Raw genomic sequence first — 22,311 nt, 5'->3', positions numbered from 1 at the left:
TTTTTTGGTGAATTTTGTCCGGTGATTTTCTCGTCAGGGATTTCTTCGGAATCTAATTTTTTAGGGACTTTAATGCTCTACAAAAAAGATCTCCGATAATTTTTTGATATCTCAGCTGTTTCAAAAGTTATTCAAGGTTAAAGTTGGAATCGTGTGAAAATTTACTTTTTTCGATATTAACAGCGATATATTGTGGTTTTTTCGGAAGCATTTTAACCGCTGTAAAATCATGTCGTTTAGTTAATTTTTAAATTTAGCAAATTTATTTTTAATAAAAAGAAGGCGCTTTACTGGTTGTCACGTTCGTTAAAATTATAAAAGGCGTCTTATTTTCCCTTTCCACAACTATTGAACATGTGAAATTTGATAAAAAAGAAAAAAAAAAAAACAGTCCATTTTTTTGAATCAGGCTAATTTACACATTTTTTGATACTTTTTTAAATCATTCTTAAGAAACTTTCTCAGAGGTTTTACAAGATTTGTAGTGAATAATCAATCTTATGGAAATCGTCAAAAGAGTTAATAATATCGGTAAAGAATCATCTGAATTCATTCTGTAATTATTTGAAAATCTCTGGTTTTCATAAAGATGTGAAATTTACCCGAATTTCTTTATTTCGCGAATGGAACATTTGAAGAGATTATCAGACTCGTTACTTTCTCTGATTCATTTATTTTCTCTCAAAATATAATAAGACGTTGTCGCCGGAGGGTGAAAAATTTTTGCAATCTCGCGTTGCGAAGGAATCAGGCTTGTTTTTCTTTTTCTTTTTCTTTTTTTTTTTTTATTTTTTCAACCCTCTTTTTCCTTCTCCTTTCTTCATCTCTTCCGATCCGCGAGACAAGCCGAAAATCTCGGGGTGTGAAATGAAATGAATTTACGGAGACAGGAGAGAAGAGACAAAGCTGAGAATGAAACATACAAGCAGTCAGCGTGCATACGTATAAACACACACGCACACACGTACAAAAACCTCGAAGGTAAACATCGATAAATTATTTTGAAGCACAGGGTACAAGAAGAGGTTGAGTGTGAAAGGGAGAGAGAGAGAGAGAGAGAGATGGAGGAACGAGAATAACAGGGAAGAATGATGGAGATGGAGAGACGATGGTGAGCCAGCAGGAAGGAGCAGCCTGCAAGGAGGACGTTACGAGATGCTTAAACTTTTGTGGAATAAACGGGTTTGAAAATCCCAGGGGATCCCACCAGCCGGAGTTATAAAACGCAACAATTAATAACTCTGCCCTCGGTTACGGGGCTCAGGTTACGCCTGGCAAGGTGTTATATCGGTTCCGCAAAGTTTCCTCCCCCCTTCGGCCCAACAAATTTAATTAAGTTTTTGCTGAGCTGCAAAATTAACCTCTTACCGTTCCGACTATAATCATCACGCCACCCCAACGACAGACCCTTCACACACGTGCCTCGAGACGCAGGCTCGTAGTCATCCTATTAATCACACCTTGGTGCTTGTCGTTCGATGATACGCTGTCTAATGGATTGGCAAGTACGGAAAATAAGGCGAGGTTCTTGTGTTTTTTTTTAAGTGAAGAAAGACTCGAAGGAAATTGATACGGATGGGTGGAAAGACGGAGAAGAAGAGCTGGAAAAGAAGGAAATTACAGAGGGTGTTGAGGAACGAGAAGACCAGCATCGAATTTGTGCAAGTTTCGTCGACGATGAGGAAACTGACCGATGTGACGGCGGGAAATATTCAAGACTGAAGGGGTGAAGAAGAAAATGGAAAGAATGTTGACGAACGCTGGAAAGTGGAGAAACGGTCAGAATCTAATCGACGACCATGAAAATAACTTGTAGAGTATGAGAAAAATTAGAAGAAGAACAGTTTTGACTCCGTTGCAAATCTTGAAGGATAGATTTAGTATAGCAATGGATCGATTTTTTTTTCTTTTAAATACTAACTGAGGATGATGAATCCTTAGATGAAAAACTTCCTTCTCGGAACGAAATTGAAGGAAGATGATACCGATAAATATCTTCAAGCGATTCTTTATCATTCATCTGGGAATGATCAAATCCCTTTATACACCATGAGAGAAGTTTTTAGTTCCGGTTACCGCTCGATCCTTAACTATTTTCATTTTTTATCACAATCGAAAAATATAACTCTAGGTGGAAAATGAAAATTAGTTTTCTAGCCGTTACCGGAAAGTCTAGTATCCGTTGCTATTCTTTCTCATTACGATCGCTGTCGCTATATTTTCTTGCAACCGTTGCGAAAATTTAACGCTCGTGCAAGAATAAATTGACGTTCGAAGCCTTGTTTAAGTAAAAAAGTAAAGTAAGCCTCGCAAATTGATTTTGCGTTGCGATAACCAAAAAAGGATCGACGATAGCGCAAAATGGTTAGGCGTGCCTCGTTTTTCGTAATTCCAACGATACTCGAACAGTTTTTTTTAACGATACCTCTTTTACTGAATTTTTCTAGTTACTGTAACGAATGAAATTTTTCTCAGCTTACGAATCCTGAAGCACGCTGACATGACACAAGGTCGAGGAAATGCTCGGAATCGTTTCCCCCCCTCTTCGTCAAGTAGTTACGTCTGTGATTATGACTGTTTTCTTTTACTCCCCACCCACGCCGTTACCCGCGGCGAATGGCGAAGCCAAAGGGTGGCTGAGCAGGCGTCTAGATTAGATTATCAGCGGATCCGCTAACGCGGACTTGAAGAGTTGCTGTTTTCAGGGGTTAGGATTTCGTGTTTCGTGATCATTAACGAGGACTAATTAACGCGGAATTAAACGGGGAACGAACTTCGGTAAATCTTTGCAGAAAGAAAAGTTTCGATGAAAAAGTTCGACCTGTGTACAGACACGTGTATACATGTATACATGTACACGTATACATCTGTACACACACCTGTACATCTTTCGAGGCGACGAAAGCTCGTCTTGCATCGTTTACTCGTAACGATCTTGAGAAGAACAAGTAGAAGAAGAAGAAGAAGAAGAAGAAGAAATCACCGGATGACGAAGAGTCGGATGAACTCTTCCACCGTAACGTGCAGGTGAATGTTATCTCAGGATATCGAGCTTACCGAGCAAAACGAGCTTCTTGCAACTCGTCAAATTATACGGAGTCTAAGCCGAGTTTCTCGGGTAAAATTTATCTTTGAAATTTTCTCCGTTTCACTCCCGAAAGATGTCCCTCAACACCGTCAATCGCTATAAAGAATTGAAGTAAGTAAGAGATTTTATTTTGTACACTAGGTAGATATATTTTTTCACTATCGAACAATCACGTCTTATACGTTTTCCAATCAATTTTTTGTCTCGTTAGATTTTCTTCGGTCAAAACGATGTCGGCATGTATCAAGTAATGTAATATCGAAACATCGTACAAGTTTCCGAACTGAGGAGAAAATTAATAACATTCTCAAAGCGATAAACAGTTTCATTCAACGATCGAAATTCGTTTTTACATTTTCCTCTTTTTTCTTCTTCATTTCAAATTAAAATGATAATAATTTCTCAATCGAACAACGATACGCTATGATCAAATTATTTCACCAACTCAAGAGGAAAATATATAATAAATTATCGCAAGATGGATAAATTGGATAAAGTAAAAGAAAGAAAAAAAAAATGCTTGTTGAATTTTGGTAAAGAATTACGTAGGAAGAAATCGTATGAAGATTCGAAACGTTTTGAAAAAAAAAGTTTATACAAATATAAGATTTTCTCAAGAATAAAATGAAAAACAGTTAGAATTGCGAAAACAAAACATCACAAGTATCTGACAACACTGATGATACTCGTGAAACAGAAAGAAAAGAAGAAAATGATTGTTGAACCAGACTATTTGTAAAAAAAAATTTGCGAGCAAATCGTTCAACTGGTTAATTTATAAATGTATTTATAATTATGAAAGTAGTTTTGAAGAAAAATTTTTTAAAAATTTTCAAAAACTGTAATCTCTTTTTTTTCTCAATTGCCTTGAGCACTGAATTTTGACGATCAGCTAAATCACTGTTTAAACGGTCTGAAAATTTGCGAAAAATTCTCAAAACTTTTATTTTTTCTTGGAACATTTCCATATCGGTTTTATTCCCTTTATATATATATATATATATATGTAATAGTGTATACACACTTATGTATGTACGTTGGAAAAGGTATAAGCAGAGCTTCGCGGCCGAATTCCAGACTGTCACTTTAAATTCTTTAGGGAAGTTAGCAGGCGCGTTGATCGCACCAAGTTACGAGAAAAGCGGGACCAGAGGAGAAGGGAGCTCGAATAATAATAAGGAAAATAAAAATTCGCACCACTGTCCTCTTTCTCTGGTCGCACCCTTGTCGCCCGGAGTGAATTTCTCAGCCGCGTCGCGTTTCTCGCACCTCCCGGGAATCGTTCGAGTCCCGGAACGACCCGAAATTAAATAAAAGGAAAGTTCATCTCGCGTCCAGACTAAGGGACAGAGAGAAAGAGAGAAAGAGAGATAGAGAGAGAGAGAGAGAGACGACCCTCATTTTCCATTTTTCCTTTAAAATCGGCGGACGCAACGATTCAATCAATTATTAATCCTGATCGATCAAAATTAGGACCGACTCTTTATCATTATCCTATAATATTCGAGCGACGAATTTCAGGCGACCTGAACTCAGACGGTTTTTCGATTTTTATCACGAAATTTTGCAAAATTTTTACTTCGTCACAGCGAGAATAAAAAAAAAAAGTAAAAAGAAACGTGACATTATAAAACGAAAAATACGAGATCAAATTTCGTCATCTGTAATTTTTGCAATTCGCACTGGCAAAAACTTATTGCCGATTAATTCTGGTAAGCATCCAATTTTGCTGAATAAATGCGTTCCACTTCTACGGTTAACGATTTTTCAAGTCTCCCGATTTCGGGATGGTATTTTGAGTTTTCAAAAATTTTATACATGGTTCAAACTACAGTCAATTGCCTCAGAACTCTTAGGGGGTGAGAAATTGATGGAAAATAACTGGCAGTGAAAAAAAAACGAATACTAATTTGCCCCAGCAACGACGTAATTTTGAAACCGGTAAAACAGGTTAGAAGGATTTCAAATCTTCGCAATATCGTCCTTACGAAAGTTTCTAGCACGTCGAGCTTTCGTCGATGAATACATAATACACAGAAATAGTTATTGCCGGAAATTGTTTAAGACGGGCGAGTCATCGCTGAATTTTTTATTTTTTTTCTTAAATTTATGCCGACGAGAGAAGGATCAGGTGGCTCAGGCTTATCTATCACGTCGGCTAAGGAAGAGATGACGTACGTCACAAGAACAAGCTACAACAGCTTGACGAGTAATACCATGGGTAGGAAATAATTGTGGCGTTCGAGAAAGAAAAGAGGAAGGGAAAGTGCTGAAGAAAGTATGCGAATTAGCAGATGCATTATACTAATTCAATGAATATATAAGGCGATGTGGGATAGAGAATCGACAAAGAATCGAAAGGGGCGTAAGTTGAGCTTTGATCGAGTTGGATGTGAAATTTATTTTCAAGTTTTCTGAGACGGGATATCGCGATAAGCTCGATCTTGTTTCCGACAATTTCCAATTTTGTTACACCGTTTATACACTTAGACCGAGAAGAGAGTTTATGAACTGTTAACAAACGTATATTTGGATTTAGCGAAATAAATATTTCGTTATTATTAACAAATTTTAGTTCAGCCAAATACGATTTGGTAACTATTAACAAATTTCTATAGATCATTATTTGGCTAAACTAAAATTTGATGACGATAAAAAAATATTTATTCCGCTGAATACAAATACACGTTTGTTCAGAGTAAATAAGAGTACCCATCCCGAAGATATATGTTCTCCAATAATTTTTTACAACCGATATAATCAGTCATAAATCCAGACCAATCGTCATCCCGAGTCCAACACCATGACACGTAAGATGTGAAAGAGGTTGATGTTTTTTATTTTCCATACTATTTTTGCAAGTCGGATTTTTCACTGAAATAAAGAAAGTAAAGTTCGAAAGAAAATACTGAGGGGAAATAATTTCACGTGCCGCAAGACAGAACGCGTGAAAAGAGAAAGAAAAAAACGAAGACAACTAAGTGAGTTGTAATATTTGGGAATTTTGTTTCCAAATTCCCACCGCGTAAAGAAAAGTTAATTTTAAAGTGTAAAACTAGAGTGAAAATAATATAAACACTCGACTAGCTTGTGGAGGAGGAATCGAACATGCGTTCAACCGTCGTTCCCAAACACGAGGTCGTGATGAAGTTTTTAAATCCATCGATGAGAAACTTATAAACTAAATCATATTAACTAGAGGCTTAGTTGAGCGTCAACTATCAGGCTGCAGGAATCCAAACAAGCAAGGAACGTGCGAAATATCATACGGAACAGTCAATCATACCGATCGCTTCGACGGCGAAAATTCCCTGCGTCGAAATCGACAAATCGCAGCGTAGCATCCAGATCCCTGATTCTGTGACGCAGAAGGCTCCGAATCTCAGGGTTCGAAGCATCCCTTTTCAAAAACACGCGACACTTGGCTGCGGGAATTCAGGCTGGACGTGTATCCTCTTTGCTGTAAAAATACAAAAATCAGTCACGCGTTGCGGATTAATTTACAGGACAGTCTTTCACAATTCTCATCAATACAGGAGTAAGAGGCACTTGGCCATTTTTAAAACACACATTTTATCACACATAAAAACATAGTGAAATCGAACGAGGTTTGCTGTCGGTGTTCTCCTGTAATGGCGGACAACAACGAAGCTCGGTTTTCGCATTTTTGTACATCTTGATCGGCGCTTACCACGCGTCAAGCAAGAACATCGTCCTCGCTGAAGAAGCGCCATGCCGGAGTAGCTCGGATGTCTAGGGTGAAAATTTGCAGACCAGATGGCGTGGACCTCGGCGTAAACCTTTTTACGACATCTTCGTGTCGTGAAATATCCACGCCTCGCCGACCTTGTCGTGTCTGCTTTTCTCTTCAATGCGCGTCGAACGGCGTGCACGACGTATCGCACAAATATGCAGGGACGCCATTCGCAGAGAATGGAAAAGCCGTGATTCTACCCGCGTGTAACGCGATAATACGCAGGAGGCACTCAAATCAAGCAAACAGAGACACACTCACCCGTTTACTCCGAAATCTCACGCTCCTCGGCTCGGCGTCCAGCGACGAGTCAAGTTCGCCGCAGCTGCAGGCCGACCACCTTCGCATCTCCCTCAAAACTCACCCTCCGCTCTGCCAAATCACAGAAGACACGCACGGTCCAGCGTTATCGCAGCTTCGAGAATCTTCTTACACGATCGGAATGCGGCAGATCAGTCCGAACTTGTCTGCCGAACGACGCGACCCCCGAAAGTAAATAAACTTCCCGTTCGAAGCGATCGTCAGCCGCGTTGCTACGAGTGATAAACAGATACAAGCGTGAGTGACGCCGTTGTCAGCGAGAGGATGACCACCGAGTCTCGTTACGACTCGAAATATCACTCTGTGCAACGGAATAAAGTATGATACGTGCATTATGTACGTACCTGCAAAGCGCACGACGTTCCTCCACCGAATTCAGGTCCGAACCGCTTTTGTTTCTCGCCAGGCGGTCGGTGAGTGAAGTTGGCCGCGGCTAGCGGCCGACGTCAGATTGTTGATTAGCTGCGTCCGCCCTCGGAGGTCAGAAAACAAAGACAGGTAGGCACGAACTAGCTTATTAGCATCTTCGATAATCTTGTTCGACGTGCGAACTGCGGTAAATGAGTTCGAAGTTTATTGTCGAACGGCACGGCTATCAAAACGGAACAAATTCCCTGTTTGTCCTCGTTACGCGTGTATTTTTGTTCGATACGCTCTTCCGATTGGCGTCGAGCGGCGATCGCGTGAAAGATAAACGCTCTAGAGTGTAGAAATAGGGAGTCTGTTCATTTCTGGCTGCGTCGTCGTTCGAAGACGAGTTCGTACTCATTTACCGCATTTCGCACGTCGAACAAGATTATCGAAGATGCTAACAAGCTAGTTCGTGCCTACCTGTCTTTGTTTTCTGACCTCCGAGGGCGGACGCAGCTAATCAACAATCTGACGTCGGCCGCTAGCCGCGGCCAACTTCACTCACCGACCGCCTGGCGAGAAACAAAAGCGGTTCGGACCTGAATTCGGTGGAGGAACGTCGTGCGCTTTGCAGGTACGTACATAATGCACGTATCATACTTTATTCCGTTGCACAGAGTGATATTTCGAGTCGTAACGAGACTCGGTGGTCATCCTCTCGCTGACAACGGCGTCACTCACGCTTGTATCTGTTTATCACTCGTAGCAACGCGGCTGACGATCGCTTCGAACGGGAAGTTTATTTACTTTCGGGGGTCGCGTCGTTCGGCAGACAAGTTCGGACTGATCTGCCGCATTCCGATCGTGTAAGAAGATTCTCGAAGCTGCGATAACGCTGGACCGTGCGTGTCTTCTGTGATTTGGCAGAGCGGAGGGTGAGTTTTGAGGGAGATGCGAAGGTGGTCGGCCTGCAGCTGCGGCGAACTTGACTCGTCGCTGGACGCCGAGCCGAGGAGCGTGAGATTTCGGAGTAAACGGGTGAGTGTGTCTCTGTTTGCTTGATTTGAGTGCCTTCTGCGTATTATCGCGTTACGCGCGGGTAGAATCACGGCTTTTCCATTCTCTGCGAATGGCGTCCCTGCATATTTGTGCGATACGTCGTGCACGCCGTTCGACGCGCATTGAAGAGAAAAGCAGACACGACAAGGTCGGCGAGGCGTGGATATTTCACGACACGAAGATGTCGTAAAAAGGTTTACGCCGAGGTCCACGCTATCTGGTCTGCAAATTTTCACCCTAGACATCCGAGCTACTCCGGCATGGCGCTTCTTCAGCGAGAACGATGTTCTTGCTTGACGCGTGGTAAGCGCCGATCAAGATGTACAAAAATGCGAAAACCGTGCTTCGTTGTTGTCCGCCATTACAGGAGAACACCGACAGCAAACCTCGTTCGATTTCACTATGTTTTTATGTGTGATAAAATGTGTGTTTTAAAAATGGCCAAGTGCCTCTTACTCCTGTATCGATGAGAATTGTGAAAGACTGTCCTGTAAATTAATCCGCAACGCGTGACTGATTTTTGTATTTTTACAGGAAAGAGGATACACGTCCAGCCTGAATTCCCGCAGCCAAGTGTCGCGTGTTTTTGAAAAGGGATGCTTCGAACCCTGAGATTCGGAGCCTTCTGCGTCACAGAATCAGAGATCTGGATGCTACGCTGCGATTTGTCGATTTCGACGCAGGGAATTTTCGCCGTCGAAGCGATCGGTAAGATTTACTGTTCCGTATGATATTTCGCACGTTCCTTGCTTGTTTGGATTCCTGCAGCCTTATAATTGGCGCTGAATCGAAACTCCAGACAAGGCTGAAGTTAGTAACGTTAACGTAACGAAACATGAGGGAAAAATTATTATTGAACAATCTACGAATGACTTTCAACAAGTTGACTTTTCATAATATTCAATTTGTATATTATGCAAAATGTTTTGCGTAGTATAATTTACTAAATCTCAAACAATCCTGAACGTGCTAAATGACGAGATTTCCTAAATACATATCGTTACAACAACGTTACTCACTTGATCCTTATAAGTGTAGTTAATATGGTTCAATTTACCTACAAGATTCTCACCGATGTATTTGAAAAATGTGTTACGATTTCGCACACCTTCGTCACTGATTTTTCATCCTTTTTCAAAATGATTGTTGCAGTGACCCGCAAGCAGTCATGTACGCATTCTCGATTTTTCCTTTTTACCTCTGCGCTCCTTTTTCTTATGAGAAAAATACACTCAGCACGTGTGTAGTTTATTTATGTGTCTCATAGATCCTCAAGCTATTGTTCAATCTCTGAGCTGTTTAATTACGACTGTGATAGTAATTGGCCCAAGGGGTTGAGCGAATGGGTCGATAGATAACTCGTGTTACCCAGCAATGAGAATAAGAATCCGCACGAATTATAAAATATTTACAGTCTACGAGTATTTTAACTTTCAACGAAAAGCAAAGTTTTCCTGTGCTAAATGAATGGGACATAAAAATTTCAAGTGCGACCTGTTAAACTTCAAGTTGAACAGGTCATATCGTAGAAGAATCTTTTCTCTATCAAATACCGTCATTTGAGAAGGTAAGAGCTGAAAAAATACAACGTTTTTTCGGCAACCTGAATATACGACAGTCAATTTACAAATACGAAAATTATTCGATCGTCCGGAGGTAGGAAAAAAGAGGAGTGAATAATTATGAAATAAAAAGATACACGAATAAAAAACTCACGACGCGGAGCTTGAATTATATAAAATATATCGTATTACATAAATATTAACGTCCCTCTGGAAGTAAAAAGAAATTGCTTTCAAGTGACGCGGAGTTGAGTGAAGTGCGTAACGAGCGATTTATTCGATACTTTTTCTCGGTCGTCGATGACGGTATAAAGTACACGATACATCCTATTCCCCGACTTGTTTACGCAGCAAAAACAAATATCGTTCAACATTTATTAATCGTTCACATAGTTGCAGGGCTGAAAAACGTTCGACCCTGATAATATTTTTCAACCCCTATACATGTACACGAAAATTGTCTCTCGGTATGCGAAACTGTGGTTCTTAAGAGAAAATTACAAACGTTATATCGGAATTATGGAACGTCTCTGCAGGCTTTTATCATACAAATATACGCTGGTTACGCAATTCGGTGGAGAAATTTTTCCGCTCGAGGAGTAAATAATTCGCTAAAGAAAGGTTTCTTCGTTCCAATTCATGTTCCTCCTAACCGCGAGATCTTTCGAGAGATATATCAGCCGGTCTCTCAAGTTTATTCACTCGTCTTGACGCAGATCGAGAGCACCGATTTCATCGAACAAGTTCGAATAAAAATTACACCCCCCACCCCATCCCGCAGCAGAAACAGGGGGTGTCTTTGTTTTTACGGATCGTTAAGCAGATCTCGTCTATCTCCAGAGATATTCGGGGCCAAGTTCTTCTCCTCGCTTTCCATCGACTCTACGCTCGTTACGCGATGACCTGAAAAAAGAGGGAACGATGCGATACTGACCCGTGGAATTTGGGCCGGATTTTTTTTCCGAGTTTTATACGCTCACGCGAAGAGAATAAAAATAACGGTAAAAATAGCAAAAACTGCAGAAGGGAGAGAGAGAGAGAGAAAAAAAAACAAAAAATAAATAAAAATAAAAATATCCCTGTCAACTATACTTTTTACTGCAAATGGAGAAGATTTTTGAACCAAAAATACTCTGAATTGTCTCTCTTTTATTTCAGTTTTTGATAGAGTTTACTTTTTTATTTTCCCTGTGCACGTAACTGCGATGGATATTATTTTAAAATCTTATCGAGAAAAATGAGATATGTATAAGGAACGGTTCGTGAAATCAACATTTTAAGTTAGAAAAGGAAACTCTTGAAAGATGTAGGGTTGATAATTCGACTTAAAGAAATGCAATTCCTCGGTGAGTAGAGAATGAAAATATCTCATTGCAGAATAACTTGAACTTCCTTTGATGTTGGGAAGAAATTATTTCATTGCCTTGAGAAAAAAAAAAAAAAACAATTAATTCATGACAGCGGTGGAAAGATTCTTTTCTCAGTCTGGCTTTTATGAGGATCATGAATGGACTTCGGTGTCAAAAAAGAGAACGTCGATTCAAATTTTCGTTTTTTTGGATTCTATAGTATCGAAAACGTGAATATTCGTTGAAATCAGACTTTTTCAAGTGATTCTTGATCAAAACCAATAATTTTCTCACAAAAAAATGTATAATTCGATCGTTTATAATGATTAAACTCTCGTATCTTTCATCCGACTTCAATGTTTTCGGTATTATTTTATTCGCTGTAGAATTTTATCAATAGATCGTATGAAAAAAGAAATTAGAAACAGCTGTTTGGATAGTTAGAGTGAATGGAAATAGATTCTCGTAACATTATGTTGCTGACGAATAATATTTGCGTTTTAAACCTGTACCACAAGCCAAACTTAACTTATAACTACTTTTGAAAAATTGGCGAGAATTCAGCCATGGAAAAAAAACAGTCCAAGAACGTTATGATCGAAAAAATGAGACCGTGGTTCGATTTTCATTCGTATTCACTTATCACTAACGGAAATAAAATTGCCAGAGATTTTTCGATGCGAATTTTTATTTTTTTTTTTCTAATTTTTTTATTTTTTGTTCTCTTGATTTTTTTACTCGGAACTCGAACGATCGGGCGCCTCTGTATATTACCCCCCCCCCAAAAAAACAAAGGAAAAAACAAAGAAATAAAAATGAACAATTTTCGGCCTTTCGAAACGTAACGAATTGGATTCGACGTAGGTTGGAATCGATACGCGTCTTTTCACCGTTTCACTTGTCGCCCCAAACCCCATTCGACAATTTCTCTTTCCACCATAACGAGCGGCTCGTTTCTGCGTGTATCGTACCTACGGTATCGTTTTTTCCGCGTGGTTCGCGGGATCCAGAGAGGGAGGGAGGAGAGAGAGAGAGAGAGAGAGAGAGAGAGAGAGGAAGCGGCTGTTTGGTATCCGCGAGGGCAAACGTCGATCGAACCTCTCTCCAGTAGCTCGTTGTAACGACTAACAAGCGAGGATCGATGTCGAACTTTGGTAGGAAACATTCGCACAAGCACGTATATATTTATATATATATATATATATGTGTATGTATGTATGTATGTATGCATGTATGTATAAACTAGGGCACGACGTACGACAGACGATAAATGCGCGGGGCTTGTTGTCAAGCGTTTATTTCATTTGAACGGAGACCGTTCGTTCCTGCATTCGGAACGCTGACAAATGCGACCCTACTTTTATATTCTCCCTTCACCCCTTTTCCGCCCGTTCTTCTATTATACACACATCCATCCGGTCTTATTCGGTCCTTCATGCCTTGAATGCTTTATATTTTTACCGTCACGCTAAATTACCCGGTTGCTGATAAATTTCATGCCCGACGAATTTTTGAGGGGCGGAAATTCGACCGACTGTCGAAGTGTCGGAGAAAAAATTTTATACCCGTGCTAATATTAATTCGTAAATTAATTTCGCCGCAGGTACGTAACGGGATTAAGGATTTACCGGCTGTACGTTCTCAACCAATAGCGAGTCTCGTCGAGAATATCGAATACTTTGTGATAAGATATAAATCGAAACAAAAAATTACACCATCATGAAGACGATGAGAAAATCAAATTTTAGTAATAATAAAGCCCGAAAGTTGACGGAAATTTGTTCGAACGAAAGGTTGTTTAACTAATTCTTCTATTGTCATGCCAAATGAATTCGTTGATTTTTCTGAATAAACGTGAATTTTTAAAGAATTTTGTTATTATTTTGAAATTTCCGTTTGTGAAAAACTTTTAATTTTCAAAACTTGCGGAAAGATCGTAAATTTTGAGGACGCTTTGTAAAAAAGTCGTACGTTGCAATTAAGAAGTTTTCGGTACACTGAAAGAATAATTTCGTAAAAACAGCCTTGACAAATTTTCGAATACGAAAATTTGAAAACGATGAGAAAATTCTTTAAATATTCACGTGTGTTCAGAAAAATCAATGGACTCATTCTACATGACAAAAAAAAAAAAAAAAAAACATTTCCTAAAAATATGCTAAACAATGTTTCGTTTAAGAAATTTACTGTTAATTTTTGGGCATTATTATTGATGAAATTTTATTGTCTTATCATCTTTATTGTAGGTGATTTTTTTTAAATTTTCATATGGTCACAAAGTATTCAATATCGTCGACGAGACTCGCTTTTGGTCGAGAATGTACGCCCGGCACATCCTTAATTTCGCTATTAACGATCGATCCGTAAAATAACATACTCTGAATTTTTTCAGCTCGATCAACGAAGCTCTCTCTCTTTTCCCTCGTCGCAACTCATAGTCAGCCTCTTCAACAGATGCGTATAATATTCACGTTTTCGAGTTGGTACATTTAGATTAGGATAATCGCATCCTCCATTATAGCTTGGGTGTAATAACCGTTGGGTCAAGAGGCTGCTACTGAAATTAGGCAAACGGTAAATCTGGCTTAATTGTAAAGTTTCATCACAGTCTAGACCCGGTCTACAAATACCAGAGCTTAATTCTCCTCTGCATTTGTCCTGACATTTCGAGTACACGTACAAATTTGCCTTCTAAAATCCTTCGGAGTAACGTGCAAATTTTAGCAGAATTAATTCACCAGATAAGAGAGGAGGAAAAAAGAAATTAGTACTTGGTTAAAGAAATCGCCGAAATGTACTTTCGATGGTCGGTATAAACGGCTGAAACTTATCCTCAAGTTATCGCAAAATATTTACAAGGTGAATTCCATGCGAAAACGCCGACCTGATTTCTGTTTTTGTTTAAAAAAATTTCTACAATTGTCCCAATTCTGAAACAGTACCTTTAATTATTACAAGTTTTTTTAACCAAGCTGCTCAATTATTCTTAATTATGTAAGGTGATTTTGAAAACGACCATTGTCAAAAATTCTCAAAGTTAGCGGATTTTTTTTCCATTTTTCCTCAGAACTATCGCATTTTTTTGTCAGTCGAAACGTTGTTTGAATGGTCTGAAAATTCCTGCAAAATTTTAAAAACTTTTATTTTTCACTTGGAACATTTTTAGACCGGTTCCATTACGGAGCGATTTTTGCGCGTTTTGTTTTTTCTAGCGCATTCAGCTTCTCACATCAACTTCAAAATGAAACTAGTCTGTCAAAATGTTCGTGAAAGTTTTTAGAATTTTTGGAGAATTTCAAAAGCGTCAAAGCAGGATTTCAGTTGATCAAAAAATTAAAAGTGCTAAAAAGGATCAGAAAAAAATCGCCTTATCGTAGGGCCGAGTCTTGAAATATTTTGAAAAGAAGATAGAGTTTTCGAGAATTCAAAAAAGGTCCCTTTTAAAACCACTCTTAATATTTATAAATAATCGAGCAGTTGAATATGAAATGTGGAAAAATTCAAGACAATGTTTCAGAGTTTCAACAATTGTAGGAAAATTTTTGTACAAAATCAAAAATGGCGAGGGTCGGACGTTGATTCAATTCCTCCCCATGACCACGCATACGCTTGATGGTGTATATAATCGTGCGATCACAGTGATTGTGTAACATAAGCCCAACTATTCGCGAGAGGCTCAATTACGACCTTCTCCTAATTCAAAGGGGCTTACCGTCCTAACCACAACGATGGATGATCAAACGAAATGGCTGTCCAAAAATTCTGACAAAATTTCAAAGAAGAGATAATAAAAAGTACTCCGACATTTTTTTCAATCCGTTGAAACGAACCATTTTCCGTCCAGAATCTAACGAACATTCGAACAGTGGACGAATATTTCCATTTTTATGCCACTGTTCAAACACTAAGGGCTAAAATTCTTGCAAACAAGAGAGAGAAGAAAAAAAAAACGTACGTAATAATAATAACAATAATAAAAACGGCCACGCATGGCAAAAGAAAGTCAATATTTTCGACACGCAACGGGAACTTCTTTGTTTAATTTTTATATATTTTTATTATTTACATATCGATTCGAAATACAAAAAAATACGAAAAAAACAAAAAAAAAAAAAAAAAGAACCCTTAACTTGTCACGTAACAGTTTTTCCAATGAATATTCTTTTTTGCACGCGTTCTCTTTTTTCTCTTTCAAACAAGGTTCTTGCTTCCACTCTTCTCATTTATTCCTCATCCACTATTCTTTTTTCTCTCTCTCTCTCCATTTTTTCTTTTTTTTTTTTTCATCTCTTCTCCTCTCTCTTCGTTTTCCCCTCACGTTGCACGGCAACTCGCACACTCGTGTGTGTCGGCAGCACGTGTGTAGAAAGGACGCGATGCCGAGTTCCAGTCGCCCCCTCGCGACCCCAATCGCTGCTCCACGTGGACGGTGCTCGGCGTACCGTAGACTCATTTGATTAGCCATCCCTGTGTGTGCCACGGATCAGGGGGCTACGGTGCGTTCAGGTTAAATCTGCCACAAAGTTCTCGTCGTCGGGGTAACCCCGTGTAGGAGAAAAGGAAAGAACGAAAAAAAAATAAAAAAACAAAACAAAACAACTCAGCAGCAAAAACCAACCGACAAGTTTGAAGAAAAAGGGGGATGAAAAAACGTCGCTGCGTTTAGGGTGCGGAGCGGGAAATAAAAAAAAAAAAAAAAAACATGAAAATATCACGGACAAAAAATTGGAACAGTGACGAAAGGAAAATGAAGTTGGCACGTTCGTACAATTTTTTTTTTTTTTTTCTATCCGTTCTCCTTCAAATTTACGTTTCCCTGTAAGCAGAACTGATGAAAAATGAACTTGAGATTATTAAGGTGAAACAAAAAAAAAAAAAGAAACAGAAATGCGTTCACAACGGAGTCAAAGTGAAAAGTTTCTTTCCGAAGTTTCCGGTTTGTTGGATTTTCTTTTTATTTAATCGCCGGTATTTTCGTCGTTTGAGTGATTTTCCTCTTTCTATTTATTTTTTTATTTTTGCCTATAATAAAACACCGTCGGATCTCAAGGACTGAAGGAGGCTGATAAAAAAAAAAAAAAAACCACCGCATCTCGAAATATTTGTGATTAAAAATTTGCAAAATTTTGGTTTACAATTTCGTTCTTTCATGGCGAAAAGTTCTTTGGATTATTTATTTAAAAATTTCAGACAGTTTGATAAAATCACGGAGGTAAAAATTTGAGAACTCGAGGCTAGAAAAGAGAAACACTGAACCCTTGATCGCCTTTTGCGTGTATCGAGTAACCGATACTGGGCTTTTTTTTAGTTCTCGCTCTTCTCCGAGATACTTATACTTTTTCACGAAAAAATAACTCGCGCAAAAGTGCCGGGTTGAAAAAAATTTTTTACTTCTGCCTCAACGACGTTGGAAGTTTCCAAAAAAATGCTATTCGCGAGAATTTCAAAAATTGACATATCCTCAAATCATTTGGCGGCTATGTTTTGTACGATGGAACAAAAGTTTTTGTCAATCCTGAGATACGTGCGATTTTTTTTTCAGTACCGTACAGTAAAATATCCCTGTCACGAAATCTCAGGACTAATTTCCCCCGGATAAAATTTCCCCCTGATGAAAGAAAAAAAAAAAATTAAATTAAATTAAATTAAATTAAATCAACATGTACGAAATTTTATTTTATTTTTTTTATTTACGTTTCGCATTTCTCATTCGTTTGTCCATTTATTAATACATAAAATACAATTTATCATAAAAAAAAATTTCAGCTCGACCCTTTCGCGTGAGATATTTTTAGTGAAAAAGTGCAAGAATCTTGGAAAACAACTATATCCAGAAAAAAGGCCTTGCCTGAACCGCCCTAACGTACATACTTGTACGTCCATAGATTTACATAATTCTAGATTTATATATGTATCTGTATCACCGAAGGGGGTGAATCCGTAACTTTTTACTTTAGACAATATATGGAGACGACGTAGAATTCTCTTCCCACCGCCAAAGCATGCATCGCTCAAAAATTTCGTCCTCTAAGAAGCGGGTGACTCGAGATTCTCACCCCTTGCGTACACTTTCCACCCGGGAGCTCGTATCTCTTTCTCTTTGTTATTATATCGCTCCTATGGATGCGCCCAAGTGTGTGCTGAATCCGAGACGATTTTACCCTCGTATTTTATCGCGACTCTCGTTCTTTTTACCTCAAATTCGCGGAGTAAATGGCAGAAAGAAAAGAAGAAGAAGAAAAAGACCGAGAGAAATCAACCGATTTTTCCAACCCTCGCTCCAAGAATTGTATAATCTATAGTTAAATTCAATCTATGATATCGATCGCAGCGATAAAAATAATCATGAATATTATAATAATTCTCGTTCTTCGATTATTTAGCTCTCAGAAATAAAAACATATGACGAAGAACGAAAAAAATTTGTTTATACCGTAAAATATGGTGACGGGGTGGAGTTGGAATTCTAAATTTTTAAGTGTCGAAACTTGAAGTCAAGAAATCAAACTTCGACAAAACATCAAAGTTTCGAATTGTCCGAAACCCGACAAGTTAAAGTTCCCAAATTGCGAAAATGAGACAATTCAGAAATGTGCAACATCGAAATTCCGAATGATCCAAGATTTTCAGGCATGTGAATTTCCGGTTTGGTGAAATTTGACCACTTCGATCTTTCGTTGTTTCGGATTTTCGATATTCTTATGTTCGGAATCCCGATCATTCTGATTTTGGCTTTTCTGATATTTCCACCCACTCGTTGAGTAAGCTTCGCTGTTTGAGTATATTTTAATTTTCAAAACTTTACTTTCCGCAATTCTGCTCCATGGGAACTTTACTTTTCGAAACTCTGCTCTATGGTAACCTAAATTTTCGGATTCTTGCATCTCGGTACTTTGAGCCATCGAAACTTTCTTGTTCCTTCAAAGTTTGATTGCTTTAATTCAAGTCTCGCCACCGAATAATTCAAAATTATGCGCTTTCGTAACTTTTGAAATTCGGAGCTTCAGCTTCGTCCCTACAGCGACGAAATACGCACTCGTACCTCATTAAGTCGTTTGGCAGGGGATGATTTTGAGTTATCTAGGACACAGGTCGCGTTTTTTTAACCCTCAATCCCCGCCCTACCGGGTTCAGTATGTTATACGTACAGTCGGTTATACGCCCGCTGCCGGCGTAAAAAGTTCATGCGATACGGGTTTTACGACTACGGGTTGCAATTCTCTTTTTTTTCGGTTTTATCTTTTTTTTTCCACCTCTTCTAAATTTTTTTTTTTCATTATTATTTCTGTTTCTCTTCTCTCTTTTTTTATCTTCGTACTCGTTTTGCCCTCACGGTGCGTTCCTCTTACTCTCGCAAACTCTTTACCGCCCTCCTGTTCATGCAGGGTGCTAAAAGTAAATCTTTCATACATATATATCTACTATATACCTCCGTCTCATACTTTATTTTTACCATCGTTACTTTCATTATTACGATACTAAATATGATGTTTTTCTTTTTTTTCATAAACTTTTATACACTATTTATTCTTTTATAGTGTGTTTCAAATTTTTTTTTTTTTTTTTTTCGCTACTCAATTATCTCAACCCTCAATTCCGAAACGTTTTTTTCGTACCCTTTACCCCGAGAATTGGGTTATTTGTGTTGGCCTCGTTTTTCACTAACTGAATATATCATAAAAAATTTACAAACATTCATAAGCTATCTTCGAACCTGCCGCTGCAGTTACGGGGAAAGTTACCCTACCCCATAAACGTTTTTTAGAGCCGGGGGGCGGTTACCGAGTGGTGAATATTTGTCGAACCATTCGAACAATTCAAATCGGTTCGGACAAAAATTACCCAGGTTTTGGGATTAAGGGATGATTTTGATTCATGACGTTTTTTTTTTTTTTTTACCTTTTTTTCTTCATCGAAAGTTTGATAACGCGGTTATACCGTTCATGTTTATAAAGCATTTGAAGTATACATTTGTTGCCATGCTATGCAAAATAATCGATGTTTTCAAATTCTACCTACTATATTTTGTTCTTCGTTATGGTCATTTTCAGATACGAGTTTCATTGTTTTCCAAAACGCAATCCTATACTCAAATATAAGGTTCGTCTATATAATCGTAATTTTGATCAATTGTTGTCAGACTCTCGAGTTAAATGCAATATAATCAGTAAAATCGAATGTGAAAACTTGACGAAATTTGATACGGTGCCATTTTGAAACCTGGTCGAAACGAACCGATTCAATCCACGTTCTCAGCAGTTCGACACTGTTCGTTTGTCGTTTTTTTTTTTATTTTATTTTATTTATCGGTAATTTCGGACAAACGCCGGGTTCTAATCCCGGTATATACGGTGTTGTATACGCGATTCGGATGCACGTGGGGATTCGAATTCTCCCGACCGCAATCGGTCACAACATTGACGATCCCCTTAAGCGAGGGATTGGCAGTACAGTGCCAGTCGTAAGCAGTAATCGAGCAATTCAACGAAATAGCTGTCGCTTTGCCGCATGCCCGTATCGTCCGCCCTTCTCGCAGCTTTCCCCTGGCAAAATGCACCTTCGTGCGAAACGGTCTCTGCGGCCATTTTTACCAAGATTTATCGCCGAAACAACAACTCGCTTCCTGCGGATCATGTATGCGTGTGTACAACAAACTCACGTTCGTGTATTGTTCAGGTTTCGCATCGTCTCGGGGAATTTTAATAAACAAGTTCTAATCGTCGTCAACTGAATGAAAAATATTTCAAACTTTACGGGAGAATAAGGAATTTATTCAAAAGTTTTTTTACTTTAAATCTACTTTTATTCAAAATCCATCGAAAAAATTCATCGATTTGTACAAATTCGTGTTCGAATGTTGGTCAGATTGGCAGATTTTATTTATTTTTTTTTCTTTTGCACTGAATCAACATTTTTCGCCCCTGGTGTCAAAAAAGTCGCGTTGAATTACAACAATTAGCGAAAGTCGAGCGTCGTGCGGTTTTAGGTGGTTTAAACGATAAGCGAAGTTGGGGATAAAAATAAAAAAAAAAAAAAATAACAGTAGGGCACGCAGAGCGAAAGGAATGAAAATAAGAAGAATAGAAAAGGGGGGGGAAAAAATCAGGGCGGAAATCTAAATGGGAATCTTATCGCTAAAAAGTCGGAGAGCCGGCGAGAGCGCTGTTAGTGGAATTTGCTAATTTACTTTTTAACCGCCTGCGAATATATATATATATATATATATAAATGGCGACACCAACTCTGCAAATCCCCGCGTTGCGAATCCTGATTTCGCGACCCTAAGCCGCAAACAGGTTCCAGATTCAATTGCGATACTTTCCGCCTTCCACTTTCCGCTCTGCTTTTTCTCTCCCTCTTTATCCGTTCTTGTTTCTCGTATTTTAGCGCCGCGATAAACCCGCGGACAACTGTTCTCAGGGAATTTTGAACAGGGAGGGAAGGGAGGAGGAAAGTTAGCCGTAATAATTTTTATCACTAGCCCTGCACCTTTAGCTTTTCAATTTCCGACGAACAAGGCAAAATTCAATTCAACCTTTCGTTTCAAATCGACGAACGGTGAACGACCGGCTCGAGGATACCTTTTAACGAAAATTAAACCCCCTCTAGGGTTTCGGATAAGAATCTTCGTTATGGTGAATTTCTGTCAAAAGTTTACACAGCTTTGTGTAAACTCGATTTCCGAATTCATTTAGAAGGAGAAATTGAAAACCGAGAATTTAGAATTATATCAAAGGTACGCAATTATCGTTATAACGTGTATTTTGTTGCATTTGTTGCGAAAATTTTATCTCTAATATGAAATTGACGGATAATTGTTTCGACGTTTTAATATAAATTACCATCGCATTAATCCTTACGCTGCGCATCGGGGTCAAAATGCACACCAAGGCACGTTTGCCGTAAATACTGAATGAAAAACATACAAAACGATCTGATTTGATCCAAGATAAATAATGAAATATAGTAAGAATTGTTAATTTATTTTTTTTTCCGAGAATTCTACTTCGCTTATTCAAATTAATACTTTTTTTTTCTATCGGGCGGGATCTGCATTTTTTTCCTCAAATATCTCTGTCTTGAGGGCTGCTCAGTGGATTTTTAGCTCTCAAAATTAAAAATTCAATAAGGTATAATTTTTTGGGCCTCGTTTGAAGTACTTCTTTTTTTCTACGTTCAAAATTTCATTTTGTTGAAGATAACTAATTTGCTTTTAAACGTAATAGCCAACAAGTGTCTCAACATTTTTTCAAGTCATTTGAATCGATATTTCCGTTTCTACGCGTGAAATTTTTCTACTTATCCGCTATCGATCGGAGCTTGTACATGTTACGGAAAAAAACACTTTTGTCCGAATAACCTAAAAAGTAAGGATATGTATCGTCTACCTTTTAACAGGACGGGGGGGTAAAAATTGGTCAAAATCGACCATAACAATCGCATAAAAATTTCAAACCACAAAATAAAAAATGCAAGTCATCATTCAGGTTCATCGCCGTCGGTTGAGGAAAAATTTCATTCCGTTTGTCTGAACGGATATTTCGAGTGACGCGTCACAAGGTGAAAGGAAAAGTAAAAGGAAGAGGAAAAGGGGCGAAGAAGAGGCCGGGCGTAAATAGCGTCGCCTATCAGGGTCCGAATCTCTGGATTCCCGGTTAAAAAGGCGGCAAGGAGGGGTGGTGGGCTAGAAGCGTGGGAAGTTTCGGGGTCGTATTTCAAAGTCCGCGTCCCGAGGTATTAAACCGTAGGTACTGTACGCAACCCTACGTGGCGAAAGACAAGCGACGGTCGATCAAAGCGCCCCGGGATTTTCCGAGGGTGCGAGAG

At 38.8% G+C, this 22,311-nt stretch overlaps 1 protein-coding gene across 2 annotated transcripts in view; it reads right to left on the bottom strand.

The window, feature by feature from the left end:
• Nucleotides 1-22,311, bottom strand: part of LOC124177562 (neuroligin-4, X-linked) — a 252,640-nt gene that overhangs the window by 197,774 nt on the left and 32,555 nt on the right. The window contains exon 1 of one of the 2 annotated variants that reach the window (XM_046560062.1): nt 6,375-6,526. The exons of the other annotated variant lie outside the window; for it this stretch is intronic. The gene's annotated coding sequence lies outside the window, so the exon portion shown is untranslated. Of the gene's footprint in view, nt 1-6,374; nt 6,527-22,311 lie in introns of those variants that run through there. 2 annotated transcript variants of the gene reach the window in all.

This window comes from Neodiprion fabricii, chromosome 3 (assembly GCF_021155785.1).
Source record: "Neodiprion fabricii isolate iyNeoFabr1 chromosome 3, iyNeoFabr1.1, whole genome shotgun sequence".
Lineage (NCBI taxonomy): Eukaryota > Metazoa > Arthropoda > Insecta > Hymenoptera > Diprionidae > Neodiprion > Neodiprion fabricii.
Note: the sequence above shows the minus strand (reverse complement) of the source record. Positions and strands in the feature narration are given on the sequence as shown.